Source organism: Stigmatopora argus, chromosome 23 (genome assembly GCF_051989625.1).
Source record: "Stigmatopora argus isolate UIUO_Sarg chromosome 23, RoL_Sarg_1.0, whole genome shotgun sequence".
NCBI lineage: Eukaryota > Metazoa > Chordata > Actinopteri > Syngnathiformes > Syngnathidae > Stigmatopora > Stigmatopora argus.
The window spans coordinates 4,981,738-4,994,331 of record NC_135409.1 but is presented as its reverse complement, the minus strand read 5'-3'; the positions used below and the strand labels follow the sequence as shown (position 1 = coordinate 4,994,331).

The window sequence follows — 12,594 nt, the reverse complement described above, 5'->3', positions numbered from 1 at the left end:
AAAAAACACCAAAAACAGGATATTGGATTGGAAAAACTTTTTTATTTGTTCCAATTCGCCATCTATTAACAAAGTAACAAATAACTAGTGGTTTAATATTACTGAAATTTGTTTAATAGTACTAAGATTATACAGATTTCGAAGGGGGGACAGAGAGAGGCGGGGGACTTTTTGCACGGCAACGCGCTTGTAACATAACAAAAACAAATTTAAATGAACTTGGATTATGATGCAGACTCAAAAATAAGTTTAATCTAACCTTACACTCAAATTAATTCTAATTTTGTTTTAAATTTTGATACCGTTGGCTCTATTTGCCCCGCCTCCACCCTGACTTTCAGATGCAACCTATCGAGGGTTGTTTGCTTTTGTATTCCCTTCAAAATATTACCAAAATGATCCACACAAATGTCCTCACAATAGGATAACGCACGACCACTTGCCAACGAGTAGTATATATACATTTCGTATTCGCGATCTTCTCGCCATTCGCAAAGACTAACGGAAAAAAACAACTGAAAAAATGCAATACTCCGCCCAGTGCTCACAGAGACATTACAAAGAAGGAGTTGCGGTGAGAGAGACAGTGTCCATGATGTTCTTATGAGCGACATCTCGCGTCCGCTGTCTGCTCGTATACCAAAATTTGTCTCGTATCTCAAGATAAATATTTGCTCCAAATTTGACTTGTATCTCAAATTGCTCGTATGTCGAGGTACCAAGATAGACAGACACACACACAAAACACACAATTAAAAGCATTTTTTTTTCACCATAACACTTTCTTCCTCTTACAAAACAAGCCAAACATTCAACAAGGCAAAGAGCCACAGTACATACAAAATAGAATAAGAAGAAAGTTGCGGGTTCGCCACCCGTTTTCTAGGAGTACTTTGATCGTTAACATGTTCACGACTGTATATCCTGTCCCGATAAACGTTTGTCCATTTAAACATCCCTTTTGAAAGAAAACAAACAGTGGTGTCTTATCTGCTTTATCTTCGACATTAGCTCATCTAAAAGGGAGAAAAAATATCTAGCAATAACCTTGTTTTTTTTTTTTTTACCTCGTCCTTAATCTCTGCAGATAAACGTTTATCAGTCGTAGACAATTCTTAGAATAGAACGTAACTCACCTGTTCAGTGGCCTCGTACTTGTTATGCGGAACAAATTTGGAACACAGATTATCCCATTGTACGACTTGAAAACTTGAAATGTGGACTGGTTTTGAGCGATCAAAGGATATTTAAAAAAAGATATTCAGATTTAAGGAATTTAACACTGAATGTATTGTATAATTTAGATCAAAATAAGTATATAAATAAGTCGTTTGTACACGGAAATGACTGGGAATACAAACAAATCTAGCATTTCATCAATTAGAGGGGTCTCAAATTTAGCCGTCATATTAATGTGTATTTTGCCCTGAAAAATAAAAAATAAAAATCAAATTTAGTAAATAAAAACAAAGAAAAAATAAAAATACATAAGGACCTTCCTCAAGCCAGTTTTACATTTTGATGATGTTTACCAACACGTTAGCCAAAGTAAATACTTTTCTTTACTTGAAACATTTTTGGTTGTATCAATTTTTTTTTTCTTCCCGCCCTTTTTTCTAAAGTCATAACTGCGCCGATGTCATTCCAAGCCTCTCCCCACCACCCTCTCACACACTCCCACGTTTCCAAGGCAAACCGCGTTCTTCCCAGCCCATCTCTGTAAACTCAGCCCGACTTAGCCATGTGGATTTACCTCCTCCTTTTGTGTGGGTTTTCCCGTGGCTACGGTAAGAACACATCAATTGCTCCATTTTTCATGAATTACAGCCAGACTAATCCCTCCGCATTGATGTTTTTTTTATTTTATCAGGCATGTTAGGGTCCACGCACCCGCACACAATCCACGGCTGTTGTTTGGATGGTAAGGAGAAGGCTCAGAACATATTCAACTGCACCGACCTGCCGTATATCTCTCACTCTCACACATGCAGGTAAGAGACTATTTTTATTCTATTTTTTTTCTTTCATCTAAATGTGCTTTTTTTTTGTTCAACGAGCCTCTTTTTCGGACTACCGTATTTTGCTGTTTAAAATAGCCCCAATTGAAAATACCCGGGTATATTAAATGGCAGGGGTATATTAAATGGCGCACAAACGGGTAGGTACGATCCACTGTGCCATGGTGTCAAAGTGGCGGCTCGGGGGCCAAATCTGGCCCGCCGCATCATTTTGTGTGGCCGGGGAAAGTAAATCACGAGTGCCGACTTACTGTTTTAGGATCAAATTAAAATAAAGAGTATAGATGTATATTAAATTTCCTGATTTTCCCCCTTTTAAATCAATAATTGTAATGTTTTAATCCATTTTTCTGGGGTTTTAGTTCAAAAATCATTTTGTAAAATCTAAAAATATATTAAAAAAGCTAAAATAAACAGTGTTTTAGATCTATAAAAAACTGAATATTCAGGGCTTTTAATCCAGTTCTTTTAATCCAAATTTAATCTTTAAATCTAAATATTATATCTAAAATGGTCCGGCCCACGTGCAATCTAGTTGACGTTAAAGCGGCCCGCGAACCAACCCGCCGAGTCTGACACCCTTGCAATACGAACTCTTTATGCCGTGACGGGGTGCATCAACGTTTTGCAGACTAAAACTGTACTTACTGGTCAGGTTAAAACTACTTACTGCTGAATAAAGTCTGACTTGGAATTTTAATGAACTTAAGTGTATCTATAATTATGCCCCCATGAACACAATACAAATCTTGCCAAAAAAGCTGAGTTGCCGTTTAATATATCCGGGTATATTAATCGGCAGGGGAATATTAAATGGGGCACAAACGGGAGGCTCAAAAAGCAAAAATCATTTAATATACCCAGGTATATTAAATGGAAAAATACGGTAGAAGTCTGACCCGAGTGTAAGACGTGCTGGTCAAAAAGTATGCAGTGGAATGGGAAAGAATGGATACGTTACATTTTCTTGGGTGGGTTATGTTAGTGATCACAATAAAAGGGAGAATGAGCTAAATATAAGGTTAACATAATATGATCTGACTCCGGGTGTTGTTGATGTTTGCGGCACAGGTTGGCTCAGGAACAATGCTGCACGGCGCACATGGAGGATTTACTCTGCAACTATGGCACCTCCACGGCTTACATGCAGGGGGCTTGCGAACGTTACTTCTTCCCCGGGCAACCTTGGGAAAATCGGATCGCCAAGGTGACGCTTCGCTATCACGTCTAGCTCTTGTTGTTTTTGATCCCAATTCCGCTATCGGCTGCGTTCAGAGGTGCTGCGACTGCTGCATGTTGGGCATGGCGTCAGCAGAACAAGAGCGAAGTTGTGACATGTCTAACGTGGAGTTGGGGAGAGTGTGCCAACACGTGGCTAAAACCTGCTGCGCCCAAAACTACACGGCGGCAGAAAATTCCTCTGGAGAAGGTGAGACATTCTAAAGTTCAGTACAGTGGTACCTCGACATACGAGTGCCCCAGACATACGAGAAATTTGAGATACGAGTAAAATTTCGGACAAATATTTATCTTGAGATACCAGACAAATTTTGATATACGAGCAGACAGCGGACGCCAGATGCTGCTCATAATGATGTTTCTGCATCATAATCCAAGTTCATTTCAATTTGTTTGTTATGTTACAAGCGCGTTGCCGTGAAAAAAGCCACTGTATGTTTTTCTCCCTAACACATAAGACGAGTAAATTTGGTGACATTGTTAGCGTGAGATTAAAAGAGTTAACTCGGATTCAACTCTTTGTTTATTAATTTTTGGCCTTTTTCATTTCCAGTGAATGTTACCAGAATCTTTACAGTGACTGGGACGTTGGTGCCACCACTGGATTTTAATTTTACCCTCAATATTCCTGTGGCGTCATTCAACTGTTCAGGTTTGACCAGAATTACCACATACCTGTCAACCTCTGCCGATAACTGCCCTTATAAATGATTATGATTCCCCTTACAAACCCCCCAAAAACCTTACAAACCCCCAAATAAACCTTACAAACACCGTACGAGTCGTACGGTGTTTGTAAGGTTTTTGGGGGGTTTGTAAGGGGAATCATAATCATTTATAAGGGCAGTTATCGGCAGAGGTTGACAGGTATGTAACCATCTCTTTTGTTGATATCAAAATGACAACAACAACAACAACAAAAACTACTTGAATATACAATTTGTTTCCAGTCAGGAATTGCTCTCAGCTTTGTTTGGAAGGCGGCATCTGCGCTTGTTTTGTCGGTTATCGCCATGGAAGTGACGGTCTCACCTGTGAAGGCGAGTCGTCATCTTCGTCTTTATTAATTAAGCGACTACTTCTTCTCATTTATTTTTCAAATGATTGTTGTTTTATTGTTAGATGTTAACGAGTGCGGGCTGGGCGCCCACAACTGTGTCGCCGGCCAAACGTGCATCAACACGGAAGGCTCGTTTCACTGTCAACGCCAACTCGTCTGCGGCGTTGGCTACCAGCAGACGGACAGTAACCGATGCCGAGGTAACGCGGTCGGGAAATATCGCGGCCGGCGGCGATAGCTGTTTTTACCTTGCATTTTATTCCTTTGGCCATTTTTAGACATTGACGAATGCGCTTCGAATCGCCACAACTGCGGGCCCACCTTCACGTGCGTCAATACTGAAGGTTCCTTCCGCTGTTACCTGAAGGAAATATGTTCCCAAGGCTTCATCCCAGATGATTTCGCCAACTGTATCGGTAACTACGTTTTTGTGAATTTCCCAAAATGAAATACAGTGGTACCTCAACATACGAGTGGCCCGACATAGGAGAAATTTGAGATACGAGTCAAATTTGGAGCAAATATTTATCTTGAGATACCAGACAAATTTTGATATACGAGCAGACAGCGGACGCGAGATGCTGCTCATAAGAACATCATGGCCACTGTCTCTCTCCCCAAAACTCCCTCGTGTAATGTCTCTGGTCGCAACTCCCTCTTTGTAATGTCTCTGCGAGCACTGGGCGGAGCGTTGCATTTTTTCAGTGTTTTTTTTCTCCCGTTAGTCAGTGTGAATGGCGTATATACTACTTGTTGGCAAGTGGTCGTGCGTTATCCTATTGTGAGGACCTTTGAGTGCATCGTTTTGGGAATATTTTGAAGGGAATATAAAAGCAAACAACCCTCGATAGGTTGCATCTGAAAGTCAGTGTGGAGGCGGGGCAAAAAGAGCCAACCCGGGAGAAGAAAGTATCAAAATGTAAAACAAAATTAGAATTACATTTAGTGTAAGCTTAGATTAAACTTATTTTTGAGTGTGTCTGCATCGTAATCCAAGTTCATTTAAATTTGTTTATGTTATGTTACGAGCGCGTTGCCGTGCAGAGTCCCCCGTCCGTCCGTCTCTCCCCTCCGCGAAATCCGTATAATTTTAATAATATTAAACACATTTTAGTAATATTAAACCACTAGTTATGTGTTACTTTGTTAATAGACGGCAAATTAGAATAAATCAAACATTTTTTCCAATCCAATATCCTGTTTTGGGTGTTTTTTCAGAAGGTTGGAACAAATTAATTTGTTTTTAGTTCATTTCAATGGGAAACATTTGTTTGAATTACGAGAAAATCGACATACGAGCTGTCTCGGAACGAATTAAGCTTGTATCTCGAGGTACCACCGTACTACTAAAAGGGCCAGATGATAGCGTTCAACCACTTTAAAGACTCCCGCGTGTTTTTCCCCTCTTGTTTAGACGTTGACGAGTGCGTCGGCAACTCGGGTCTTTGTCAACACGGCCACACGTGCTCCAACACCATTGGCTCGTATACTTGTCGCAGAGACACGCTCACCTGCGGACGAGGCTACCACTTGAACGCGGAGGGAACGCTCTGCGAAGGTTGGATTTTCTTGGTTTTGAAATAAAATTTTCAAAAAATGGCAAGATGGCTTTTCCATGATGTTTCTCCTTTTCAGATGTTGACGAGTGCCAAGTGCACAAGCCGTGTCGGGGCCACCCCTGCATCAACATGTTGGGCACGTACCGCTGTAAATGCAATAGTGGATTTTTGTTCAACAGCATCACCAGGCTCTGTGAAGGTAAGGTTAATATTTCAATTGGAATGCGTACGTCTGTAGTGTGTCCGTCTATACTTCGCATAGTTCACAAGCTAAGTTCAGATGCCGTAAATTCTTGAGAGCATTTTAGGGACAGCGACAAAGTGTCAGTGGTGTGTTCGGACTCAATGGGAAACCACAAAAGCGCTTCAATTTTTCGACATTTCCAAACCTATTCACTTTAAAATGGACTTACCCTTGATTTTTAAACTTGGAGCTGATATTTCTTTTATATGAACGTCACTACTTTTGCCGTAAAGTCATTACAGTGGTACCTTGACATATGAGTGCCCCAGACATACAAGCAATTTGAGATACGAGTAAAATTTCGGGCAAATATTTATCTTGAGATACCAGACAAATTTTGATATACGAGCAGACAGCGGACGCGAGAGGCTGCTCATAAGAACGTCATGGCCACTGTCTCTCTCCCCGCAACTCCCTTGTGTAATGTCTCTGGTCGCAACTCCCTCTTTGTAATGTCTCTGCGAGCACTGGGCGGAGCATTGCATTTTTTCAGTGTTTTTTTTCTTCCCGTTAGTCAGTGCGAATGGCCTATATACTACTTCTCGTTGGCAAGTGGTCGTGCGTTATCCTATTGTGAGGACATTTGTGTCCATCATTTTGGGAATATTTTGAAGGGAATACAAACTCAAACAACCCTCGATATAGACTGAAAGTCAGTGTGGAGGCGGGGCAAAAAGAGCCAACCCGGGAGAAGAAAGGTATCAAAATGTTAAACAAAATTAGAATTACGTTTAGTGTTAGGTTCGATTAAACTTATTTTTGAGCCTTTTAGTGTCTTTTTTAAAAAAGTAATTCCCGACCTTTTGCTATCATCAGTATTGCTAATGTTCCACTTTTTAGATATCAACGAGTGCATCCACTATCCCCAGACGTTATGTGTCCACCTGTGCATCAACGTAGAAGGGTCTTACCTTTGCAGCTGCTCCTCTGGTTTCCTTCTCTCCGAGGATGGCAAGAATTGCGAAGGTACCAAATTCCAAAAACGCTTGGCTCCAGAAGAATTGGAATTTTCTAACTGGTGTTTTTGCGACCTTCCCGTGGCAGATGTCGACGAATGCGAGGCTAAACCGTGCAGCCAGGAATGCGCTAATGTCTACGGCTCCTACGAGTGCTCCTGTCACTTCGGCTACCAACTGAGCAATCTCGACGGGGTAACGTGCGAAGGTACGGTAAGCTTTGAATTTGCGGGAAGTTGTCTGCTACTTCGCGCAATCTTCCCTCTAAGATGCGCGCCTGCGCAATTGCGCACTACTCTCGTCTTCTCTGCGCACAGCAAATCATATGGAGCGCACAAAATAAAATCCCATTTTTTTTATTTTTTTATTTTTATCTCGTCTTGTCTGCGCACAGCAAATCATATGGAGCGCACAAAATAAAATCCCAATTTTTATATTTTTTTATATATATATTTTTTTTTATCTCGTCTTGTCTGCGCACAGCAAATCATATGGAGCGCACAAAATAAAATCCCAATTTTTATATTTTTTTATATATATATTTTTTTTTATCTCGTCTTGTCTGCGCACAGCAAATCATATGGAGCGCACAAAATAAAATCCCAATTTTTTTATTATTTTTTATTTTTATTTTTATCTCGTCTTGTCTGCGCACAGCAAATCATATGGAGCGCACAAAATAAAATCCCAATTTTTTTATTATTATTTTTATTTTATTTTTAGCAGTGAGGACGACGTGCGAACCACTCATCCGGTGGCCCGTCCATTCATAGATATTAATCATTACATTTTATTATTACTATATCATTTATATGTAGTAGACATGCACCTTCTTGTGGCAGGTGTGATACTGGTGTGTGCCCATAGCGAGCAATGATGATGTTGCTCACACCAGTACTCAGTGTGCTCAGAGAGGTTGTCTTTCTGCCCAGACAAACAAAAAAATTAGAGGTAACATTGACTTCACGTGTGCTTCGTGTCAGATATCGACGAGTGTGCCTTGCCCACCGGCGGACAAATGTGTCCCTATCGCTGCTCCAATGCCCCAGGGAGCTTCTACTGCACGTGTCCACCTGAGGGTTACGCGTTGGCGCCCGATGGCCGCACCTGTGAAGGTGAGGACTCGAGATGGAAGCGGAAATAGGAAGTTGTTTAAGCGATAAAGAGTCTCCTGTTCAGATATTGACGAATGCGCCACCGGGAACTACTCTTGCGAGGACTCGGAGTTATGCTTCAACATCCTCGGGGGGTTTCGCTGTTTGGCCCTCGAGTGTCCGCCCTTCTACAGGAAAGCGACACAGGGGTGAGTGCACACTTTGTTCATGGGTGAGACCATTGCGGGTTTGGATGTTCAATTTTAGCGTCAAAATGGCTAAAAATGCTAAAATATTTAGGTTTCAATGCATGCTTACATTTCGTATTGCGATTCGTCACACGATAACATCCGAGTCTCAGCTACCGTTTTTCCAGAGGGTTGGAACGAATGGATTTGTTTTTAGTTCATTTTAATGGGAAACGTTCGTTTGAGTTACGAGAAAGTCGACATACGAGATCAGGCCCGGAAGGAATTAAGCTCGTATCTCGAGGTACCACTGTAAATGTCAAAAGTAGAGTGAGTGAAATCTAGCGAAAGAGAGGAGAGAAGCAGAGTCCAAATGTTCTAGGCCATGTGTGTCAAAGTGGTGGCCCGGGGGCCAAATCTGGCCCGCCGCATCATTTTGTGTGGCCCGGGAAAGTCAATCATGAGTGCCGACTTTCTGTTTTAGGATCAAATTCAAATGAAGAGTATAGATGTATATAAAATTTCCTGATTTTTCCCTCTTTTAAATCAATAATTGTAATTTTTTAATCCATTTTTTAAAGTGTTTTTAGTTCAAAAATCATTTTGTAAAATCTAAAAATCTATTTAAAAAAAAAGCTAAAATAAACATTGTTTTAGAGCTATAAAAAACTGAATATTCATGGTTTTTAATCCAGATTTAATCTTTAAATCGAAATATTATATCTAAAATGGTCCGGCCCACATGAAATCAAGTTGACGTTAAAGCTGCCCGCGAACCAACACGAGTCTGACACCCTTGTTCTAGGCAGTTTTTGCTTCAAAAGCTAATTAGCGAATGAAATAAGAGAATATAGAGAGTCATACGCTTTCTGGTGGATTCTTACTTCCGTAACGTCATGGGTTTCAACTATGCAGAAGCCAACTGTTACAAAAATGACTTTTTGCACAATTTTCACGAGTTATTAATCTTTAGGATTGATTTTTCTAATTCTCTGACAAGATTCTATCATTTAATTTGTGTTAAAACTTGTCACAATGCGACTTCAATGACCGATTCTGCTATCTTGGACTTAAAATTGGAAAAAACTCTTGTAGTACACCATTTAACTCGCTGGAGGGCACCATTGAAAAGCTCCATGACCTTTTTCCAGCCCATTTGTGTGGCAGCGTCCCCTCACTGTTTATCTTTTTCAAGTATTTGCAATTCAACTGACAAAAAAACGACACGTGTAAAGGACCTTTCCATTTAAGAACGGAAAATAAGCTCGCCACGTATGTTTTTTGGCATCAACATGGCGACCCAATTAGCGGTGCAACCACTCATGATGGATGGTCCCCTCTGAGTATCGATGTCAGGTGATTAACACTTCATTTGCTGTAAACAATACCGGAACGCCAGTAGCCACGTCGGGTCAGCTGGGTAAATGCAAGCGGACATTTTTATTTTATTTTCCAGTCTTCCACTGATTAAAAAAAAACAAACCGATTGGACATAACTGCGGTGATGGTCAATTTGGGGATTTTTAGAGGGCCTTTATACGCAATATCACATCAATCACAATAATGATAGTTTAGGATTCTTATTTTTTTGCGTTGTTTAGATGTGTATTATTTGTCAAAATGTTGATCTTGTGCACATGCTGGCACCAGATTGGATTAGATGTCGATTTTTTTGGAGGGGGCATTCCAATCCGACCGCACAGTCTTGGCCAGTTGGACTCACCTGCTGGTTGGATCTGGTCCCCGTGCACTTTTTTTGCGGTTTTATTTTGAAAGCCCAGTGCAAATTCTTTATGATGCAGACTTGATCACGTGTTTACTGTTGGTTTTGTGTCTCCATCTCCAGATCTGTGGACAAGAACTCGGTCCGGATGCGATGCCACAAAGCCTGCCACCCCAACAACGTGGCCTGCTTGAAAGACACCATCCAAATTGTCAATTACATCGTTGTCTCTCAGCCAACTTACAGGCACCTCGATCAACCCGAAGGTGAGACGGCGTGTGTGGTCGATTGGTCGCAGTCTTTTGGTCGCGGTCTTTTGGTCGCCCAGACCGCGACAACAGGCGACCAAAACACCGGCGACAAAACAAGGTAAAACAACAAGGTCTACCCATTAATAAAAGCCAACAATGGCCATGAGCAGTTTCACTGAACCGACGTGTGAGTGTAGAAGAGTTTGTATGTACATGCGTTGTCTTCATGCTATAGTAGGGATTCAAGCGCCGTACGTTGGCGTGGCATGTTTTTTTTAATTCAGCTGAATCTGCGTCTTTCTCCCTGCAGAGATTGTGAAACTGCACACGTCATTGCCAGCTCAACCCTTCAACAGCAATATTGACGTCGATTTTGAAATTCTGAAGACGGACGACAGCAGCTCATTCCAAGTGACGAAGAGCCATCACCACGGTTACGTCGTTGGTAAGTCTTCTACTTCTACGTTGTAAATACAGTGAGTGCTACCTCCACATACGAGTGGCCCTAAAATTTCGGGCGAGAGGCTGCTCATAAGAACATCATGACCACTGTCTCTCTCCCCCCGCAACTCCCTCTTTGTAATGTCTCTGCGAGCACTGCGTTGCATTTTTTCAGTTTTTTTCCCGTTAGTCAGTGCGAATGGCGAGGCGATCGCTAATACGAGTTAGATATTCTACTTGTTGACAAGTGGTCGTGGGTTATCCTATTGTGAGGACATTTGTGTGCATCATTTTCGGAATATTTTGAAGGGAATACAAAAGTAAACTACCATCGATAGGTTGCATCTGAAACTCAGGGTGGAGGCGGGGCAAATAGAGCCAACCCGGCCGGGAGAAGAAAGATATCAACATTTAAAACAAAATTAGAATTAAGTTTAGTGTAAGGTTCGATTAAACGTATTTTTGAGTGTGTCTGCATCGTAATCCAAGTTCATTTAAATTTGTTTATGTTCTGTTACGAGCGGGTTGCCGTGCAAAAAGTCCCCCCTCTCTCTCTACCCTCCGCGAAATCCGTCTAATTTTAGTTATATTAAAAACATTTTAGTATAATATTAAACCACTAGTTATTTGATGCTTTGTTAATAGATGGCAAATTAGAACAAATAAAAATGTTTTTCCAATCCGATATGCTGTTTTTGGTGTTTTTTCAGAGGGTTGGAACAAATGAATTTGTTTTTAGTTCATTTCAATGGGAAACGTTCGTTTGAGTTACGAAAAAATCGACATAGGAGCTCAATCCCGGAACGAATTAAGCTCGTATCTCGAGGTACCACTGTACGGTGAACCAAATGTTTTTCCCCAGGTGTGGTGAACCAGGTGATGCCATTGGTTGGGCCGCGGGCTATCGAGCTGCAAGTGCTGTTGAACTACAGGAAGTCAGGATCGGTCTCGCACCGCAACGTCGCCGTCATCTACATTGTCATCTCCGAATTCTGGTTCTGAGTTGTACCGCATATTTAAGATGACTGTTATTAAATTCTTGTGGATAGAAATCTTGGATGTCCAGCCACTTTGCATTACTTACTTCCATTTTAATGATGCAAATTGCCAGGTAAATAATACCTCCAAAATTAGCCACAAAGACGAGCTTAGATGTCAATCAGGACTTTGCATATTGTTTTTTTTTTTTGTACATAAGACATTTTTCTCAGTTCAACCGATGTGAGTAATGACTGTGACACTGCTTTTTCTAATAAAACCGTGCATCTGTGTTGTAATTGTGACTTTTAAAGATGAATTGTCATTCGAGTGGTCATTTTTTGGGGCTGAGGGAATCCACCACATCCTCCCTGCCTTGAAAAAAATCAAATCTAAGACATTTTCTAAAGTCGTCCAAGTCCCACAGAATGTCCTGTTTTCCCTGTAACTTTACACGGTCGTCTTCCTCAACAAACTTCCAGTTTTGGGAGGATATTTCCAGTTATTACCGCTTGCAGGGATGAATAATCAGATATACAATACTGGAAATGTTTAGTTCTGTAAATAACTCGTGTTAAAGATGAAAAATGGCTTGAGGGGGAATACTAGGCCTCTTATATAATCAACTGATCTGACTTTGACCACCACCGTCGTGCTCCTCGTGGCCAACCAAAACACGGGGGGCAACCGTGGAGGAAAATCCGGTGATCTAAACTTCACCACACTGCATGGAAATCCCAGATGCTCGTCTCCAATAAATGAAAATCTGGACTGCAGATTTGAAACATTGCATTGGCTGAATGGATTTCAGATGTGTGGGACTTGTGTGAATTATTAAAGGAG

The 12,594-nt window shown here is 41.2% G+C and overlaps 1 pseudogene across 1 annotated transcript; it reads left to right on the top strand.

Moving 5' to 3' along the window:
• Positions 1-1,504: 1,504 nt before the first annotated feature.
• On the top strand, positions 1,505-12,050 carry LOC144069221 (fibulin-1-like; annotated as a pseudogene). Its single transcript, XR_013298425.1, has 16 exons — positions 1,505-1,787; positions 1,871-1,991; positions 3,090-3,225; positions 3,294-3,447; positions 3,811-3,909; positions 4,208-4,517; positions 4,596-4,733; positions 5,732-5,875; positions 5,953-6,075; positions 6,961-7,086; positions 7,165-7,284; positions 8,060-8,191; positions 8,256-8,379; positions 10,205-10,347; positions 10,643-10,777; positions 11,636-12,050. The product of XR_013298425.1 is annotated as a fibulin-1-like (transcript).
• Positions 12,051-12,594: the final 544 nt, after the last annotated feature.